At 36.0% G+C, this 7,531-nt stretch overlaps 1 non-coding gene across 1 annotated transcript; it reads left to right on the top strand.

Moving 5' to 3' along the window:
* Positions 1 to 7,220: 7,220 nt before the first annotated feature.
* Positions 7,221 to 7,327, top strand: LOC116645344. The gene has a single exon (XR_004301944.1). It is a non-coding gene; the product is annotated as a U6 spliceosomal RNA (small nuclear RNA).
* The last annotated feature ends 204 nt before the right edge of the window (positions 7,328 to 7,531 follow it).

Here is a 7,531-nt window from a genome sequence, read left to right on the forward strand (position 1 = left end):
GTTTCCCTTGCCTTTAGAAACATGTTGTGCAAGAAGTTGCTGCGGGTGAGGTCAAAGAGGTCACTGCCTGTGTTCTCCTCTACGATTTTGATGGATTCCTGTCTCACATTGAGGTCTTTCATCCATTTTGAGTTTATCTTTGTGTATGGTGTAAGAGAATAGACCAGTTTCATTCTTCTGCATGTGGCTGTCCAATTTTCCCAGCACCGTCTATTGAAGAGACTGTCTTTTTTCCATTGGATGTTCTTTACTGCTTTGTCGAAGATTATTTGACCATAGAGTTGAGGGTCCATATCTGGGCTCTCTATTTTGTTCCATTGAGCTATGTGTCTGTTTTTGATCCAGTACCATGCTGTCTTGATGATCACAGCTTTGTGATATAGCTTGAAGTCAGGCATTGTGATGCCCCCAGCTTTGGTTTTCTTTTTCAACATTCCCCTGGCGATTTGGGGTCTTTTCTGGTTCCATACAAATTTTAGGATTGTTTGTTCCATCTCTGTGAAAAATGTCGGTGGTATTTTGATAGGGATTGCACTGAATGTGTAGATTTCTCTGGGCAGCATACAGACTTTTTTTTTTTTTAAAGATTTTATTTATTTGACAGAGAGAGACACAGCGAGAGAGGAAACACAAGCAGGGGGGTGTGGGAGAGGGAGAAGCAGGCTTCCCGCGGAGCAGGGAACCTGATGTGGGGCTCGATCCCAGGACCCCCGGGATCATGACCTGAGCTGAAGGCGGACGCTTAACGACTGAGCCACCCAGGCACCCCCAGCATACAGATTTTAACAATGTTTATTCTTCCAATCCATGAGCATGAAACATTTTTCCACCTCTTTGTGTCTTCCTCAATTTCTTTCTTAAGTGTTCTGTTGTTTCTAGAGTACAGATCCTTTACCTCTTTGGTTAGGTTTATCCCTAGATATCTTACTGTTTTTGGTGCAATTGTAAATGGGACCAATTCCTTAATTTCTCTTTCTTCAGTCACATTGTTAGTGTATAGAAATGCAATTGATTTTTAATGTGATCATATTTTATATACATTTCTGAAACTTTCATTCTTCAGGTAACAATACATCATGGAAATTTATGCTAGTCAATGGGTAAAACTCTAACCTGTTCCTTATAGTGAAGGCATAACATTCTGTGCAATGGATGTACCACAGTTTATTCAATCATTCTCCTCTTTATTTGGCATTAATTCCATTTCCAATTTGTTGTCATTGCCAACTATATAGCACTAAACATGTATGCACAAGTCCCTAATGTTATAATTTATTTAGAATAGATTCACAAGAGCCTTACTGCTAGGTCAAAGTTTATATGTATATTTAAATTTTATAGATCTTGCCAAATTGCTCACTTAAAAGGATATAATAACTCATATTTCTACTATAATTACATGAGTGTACACTTTTCCCCAGCATCCATGTCAGCGAAAGGAATTATCACTAATTTAACTACCTGCCAATCTCATGGAAGTGAAATGAATTCTGTTACTTTAATTTTCATTTCTCTAAATACAATGAGACTGAGTATAAGTTTACCAGCCATTGTCTTTTCCACAAATTGCTTTTTTTAATATTCATTGCTCATTTTTTTCATGGGATTATTTATCTTTTTTTTTCCATTATTTTGTAAGAACTATTTTGTATTTTGTACTTTTTGATTTGTCCATTCACCTCTCATATATTATGCAAGTAAATTTCCCACATATTCCTTAAGTTTTGATGCTGTTTATGATAGCCTTGGCATGTAAAAAGTACATATGCAATGCATACAGTCACATGTATCTATTCACATATATCTATCTTTTCCTTTATAGCTTCCAAATTGCCAGACTTTGTAAAAGGTCTCCTCAAATATTCAGTTACAATATGTCTTTTCTCCTCTCTTCCTCAACTAACCAAACCAAACCAGACTCTAAATATGCATCTCTTACCCCTATAATCTCAAGCATCTCATACAGAAAAATTTAGCTCTCTGTCAGTACTCAGCCCTCTCACAAGATCAGGAAGCCCTGTATCTCAACACTCACTGAAAACATCCAGGCATTTACCTGGCAGTTATTTTGCTAGATAATATTTTCAACATGTTATTTTAATTCTGAGTTTATTTGATAAAAAATATTATTGAGTATCAACTTTAAAGACCCTTGGGCAAATAATTCAACATAAATTTTGGCTTAATAAATAAACCTTGGGAATTATTAATAATCAAGTGAAATTGCTTTCTGTTATATTAAAATATTCTAAACATCTTTTCAAATTGTGGTTAAAAAAAATACATCTCCAACACAATTTCCCATTAGAAGGGCCACGTGAATGTCTATGGCCACCACCTGCAAAGGACAGGAAGTATGGCGGAAGAAAAGTTGCAGTAGAGACAGTGATCTCAATCAAATGCAGTTAAAATAGTCTACTGCTTCAAACTACAAAAGCATATGACCATCTGAGTCACTGCTACGGCATCTCCAATGTAAGCTTAAGCTTCTCTGGCTTCACAGTAAACCATACTTTGGTGATCCACCACACTGTTTCTTTTTATACACTTATTCTAAGAGAATAGAAACTACCCACCAGAATAATTAATTACTCTAAAATGATATCTCTGGAACAAACTTTGGCTACCATGACCTCCTCTTCCTGTGGAGTCCAGAAACCCCTGATTCTGGTGCCCTCCTGCCCTAAACCTTCCCCTACAATCAATGTCTCAGAGGTGTCCTCTTCACAGATCTATCTCAGCATCAGCCATGGGAGTTGATGCATTTCATTTGAGTTTTTATGAGAGATTTTTTTCTTCTGAATGGTGTAAGCTACGTATCTACAATCTCCATCCAGGGAGAGTAACAGATGTTCCACGTAAAATGGATCAGGTCCTAAAGGTGCATGTGAGCCCAAAGATATATGCATGTGTGTCCAAAAATAAGCACTGGAGTTGTGTCCAGCAAAGAATGAAGTAATACTGCTCCTCGGCAAACTCAGCCTTCACTATCCTTTTCCCCTTAGAAAATTGAATCTACCTGCTCAGGCATTGGTTCCAAAGTCTCCACATGTCGGGGTCTTTCTTTGATGGCTGCTAGTTCATAGTACCTTAAACTTCATACTCTCCTGAGCTATCTTACTCTCCTGAAATGGTAGCCTGCCCTGACTCTGTGGTACACATGCACTGGTGGATCTCCAGGCCGGAACAGACCAGGCAACAAGCCATACAGCTGAAGCAAATCTCCGTGGTCCTCAATCAACTGGGAGTACTGCTCCCAGCTCTCTCTGATCTGCCTAGTAAAATATTTGTCTTTCCCCTAGTCACAGATCAGAACCCCAAATGCCTACAGTGATCTGACAGAGTAATATAAATGACTGACCCTGGCAACGTGTAAGAAAAAAATCAACCACCAAATATTTTCAGTAATGTATTTAGAAATGTGCTGGTAAACTAGCTCTCTGGAAAGAAAACAAAACAAAACAAACGAACAAAAACCTGACTTCTGCTGTTTTCCATTTTCCATGGTGTAAATATTCCTACCATTGGCTATTTTAAGTTACTAATGGTTAACAACTGGGTCAAGACATCATGCTAAGTGAAATAAGCCAGTACAGGATAAACACTGCATGCTTCAACTTATATGAGGTATCTAAAAAGTCAAACTCATAGAAATAGAAAGTAAAATGCTGGTTGCCAGGGAATGGGAGAAGGTGGAAATGGAGAATTACAGGTCAATAGGTATAAAGTTTCAGTTATGCAAGATGAACAAGTTCTAGAGATCTACTGTACAGCATTGTGCTCTTATGCACTTCAGAAATCTGTTAAGATGGTAGATCTCATTTTAAGTATGCTTACTACAATTTCAAAAAATCTTGAATATTTAAAAATTGGTCCTAAACAGAGTACAAACTGACTCTAGCACACCACTGAAAATACGGTTTTAGTACCTAAAACAATATATAATATATATACAACCTCAGGCTGTATTGTCAAATCTAAATCTAAAAACCAAATGTTGAAAAGTGCAAAAATTGTTTATCAATTATTTTGGTAATTGGGTATTGTTGCCTGTGTACATGAAAAACAAAATCTGTAATTTTTGTGTGCTAAGATAGTGACATCAGTCTTGTATTTCACAGTGCGATGCATGGCACACATCTCCTTCTTACATCCTTTAAATAGCACAATATTTAACTTCATTCAGTTTCATAACAATACACTATGTCTATTAACACATATACTTCTAAACTTTAATATATCATTGCATAGTGGTCTTAATATTTAGGGTAACATCTCTTAAAAATTTATAAAATGCTTAAATTCAAATTGAGCATCAAATTTCACTGCAGTTCAGTAACTTCAATTCACATGTCTTCCTTTACCCCAGTACTGTAAATTGAAAAGATCTAATTGAATAATGCAGTTCATTCTCCAAGCTTAGACATTAGGGAACATTTTGACGACTCTATACTTCAACTTTCAAATTTTGCATATTTACTTCAGGTTATTACTTTCTTTCCTGGTGACTGGAAGCATGGGAGAGGGGGCAAACTTCTTTGTTGTTAAATGATTTTCCCAATGATGGTTTTATTAGGAATTTATAAATGGTGCCATTTTTTTAATTCATAAAATTTATTCACTAGAGAATTTTTAAATTGACAGCAACATTCAGCGGAAAGTACAAAGAGTTCCCATGTACCTCCTTTCCCCACACCCCCAACTTCCCCATTATTGACATCCTTCACTATGACAGTACATTTGTTACAACTGATGAACTTATTTGATATATTTCACATGTTTTTTAATAACTATTTTTGAATACCTTTTCAGAGAAACATCGAACTTAACTGAGATGGGATTTTAATATAAACTAAAAGCCCAAATCTTTCCTTCAATCTTCAATGTAAGCTGAAGCAAGGATGTGCCCTAGGATGATGTGAACAAGTTCATTTCTCCAATGGTACAATCTCCTGACAACAACTTGGATAAATCAAGACTGCCATATTCAACAGTAAATTCACTGACAAAGGTGCTAAAATGTCCATGTCTTGAGCATGAGGAATCCCTACAGTTTATACTGTTTATTACCACACCTATGATATATTCCAATTTTTAGCCCAAAAAGATTTCTGTTAAATATTGAAAAATCAACTTAGTCCTTTGTCCTTTCACAATGTTACTATCTTAAAGTTTTGAATTAAGTCAGGTGTTATCACTAATTTTCATAGGAAAACCATATCTAACATGTTTCCTAATTTTGCAGCTTTTTCTGTTCAAAGAAATAACAAATTTATACTGTTGAAAGTTATATGGGCTTCAATGTACAAAAGTATTTTGTTCACATCAAAATTCTCATTTAAAACAGCAAGCAATTATGGGTAAAGATGTAATATATAGATACAGATACACACTCACAAGATGCAATAATCAATACTAACAAACTATCTAACTCTTTCATGCTATTTTTCATATAGATCTCTTCCCTCATGAACAATTCCTAGTTAGACTTATAATCATGAATTACTTTACTACTTAGAATATATAACGTCACTTCTACTAACAGAAAACCTATATATAATCAAAATCTATAAAACAACTTGATGCCTATATTTTCAGTGAATCTGTGACTTCCAATCTGACCAAAATGAAGTAAAAGGCCTGAATTTACAGTATAAACTAAAAAGATAAGACCCTGAACAAAATATATGAAACAAAGGTTTTAAAGACATTGAACACTGGGCTACAAAGAAGACATGAGGAACGAATCTGTCTGTGATTGTCCCTATTGATTTCCTTGAGTTTCCAGGCTGAATCACAGAGAACAGAATCTGGGGTGGGCCTAGAACAATTCCGGAGATGAGGAGACAAGTCTGATACACCAGGAAAACAAAGACACTAAATTTCAAAGAGCAGAGTATTAAAGAGAAGAAGTATAAACACAGAAAACTCCACAGATTTTCATGAAGATTCTATTCAGTATTAAGCAGAGTTTGCATGTGATGGGACTACCAGAGGGTAAATGGAAAAAATACAACTGACAGATTAGAGGAAACAAGAATAGACACTCACAAAAGACTGAGAATAAAACCTGTTACCAAGAGCCAGACTGGAAAACCTCATAATTCGTGGGGGCATTGGATAGAAGATTGAGAACAGTCTTGCCTCAGATGTAGAAAATAATTATCCCTAGGCTAAATGTTATGCAAGTACTGCCCAATAAATATTAAAGACAAGATCAAAGAATCAAACTTTACCCAAATAATTTAACCACATTCCAGAATAAAATTCAACTATAAGAATATAAAATGACCAAACACTCAAGAAGGTAAAAAATCGCAATGTCTGGTATCCAGTCAGAAATTAACAGGTGGGGCGCCTGGGTGGCTCAGTTGGTTAAGCGTCTGCCTCCAGCTCAGGTCATGATCCCAGGGTCCTGGGATGGAGCCCCACATTGGGCTCTCTGCTCAGCAGGGAGCCTGCTTCTCCCTCTCCCTCTGCCTGCCAGTCTACTTACGTGTGCTCTCTCTCTTTCTCAAATAAATAAATAAAATTTAAAAAAAAAAAAATTAACAGGCATAGGGATGCCTGGGTGGCTCAATAGATTAAGTGTCTGTCTTTGGCTCAGGTCACAATCCCGGGGTCCTGGGATCGAGCCCCGCATCAGGCTCCTTGCTCAGCAGGGAGCCTGCTTCTCCCTCTGCCTGGCACTCCCCCTGATTGTGCTCTCTCTCTTTCTGACAAATAAATGAATAAAATCTTTAAAAAAAAAAAAAAAAAAATATATATATATATATATATATAAATGGAAAATAAAGGAGTTCTAAAGATTTTGATAAAGATTAAAAAAAAAAGAAAAAGAAATTAGCAGGCATAAGAAGAAATGAGAAAAAAAACTACACAAAATGAGCAAAAAAAAAAAAAAAAAAAAAACCCCAATCAATCAAAACTGACTCAGTGCTGACACAGATGATGGAATTAGCAGACCAGAACATTAAAATGGATATTATAACTGCATTCCATGTGCTCAAAAAGCCAGAAGACTAAACATGTTAAGAAAAACCTTGAAGGCATAAAAAAGACCATACTGAATTTATGATTAAAACTACAATGAGATTAATGAGATGAGATAAAACTAAGACATCTGAGAGGAGATATGCACTTGATAGGATTAAGAGCAGATTACACACTGTAGAAGAAAATATTAGTGAACCAGAAGATAGAGCAACATAAAGATCTCAGTACTCACTGTGATAGCACACATACTAAAACTAGAACAACAGAGAAAAGATTAGCAGAGCCCTTGCACAAAGATGACAAGTAAACTCATGAAGCATTCCATATTTTTAAAGATTCATAAATACAGGGTAAAAAATTATAGATGCCAGAGGGAAGTGAATGGGGGGGGTGGAAGAAACAGGTAAAGGAGACTAAGGGGTACAACATATCAGTTATAAAATAGTCATGGGATGAAAAGTACAGCATAGGGAATACAATCAATAACACTATAATAACATTGCATGGTGACAGATGGTAAACTGCACTTATCATG

The sequence above is a fragment of the Phoca vitulina genome, unplaced genomic scaffold (assembly GCF_004348235.1).
Source record: "Phoca vitulina isolate PV1807 unplaced genomic scaffold, GSC_HSeal_1.0 scaffold32, whole genome shotgun sequence".
Lineage (NCBI taxonomy): Eukaryota > Metazoa > Chordata > Mammalia > Carnivora > Phocidae > Phoca > Phoca vitulina.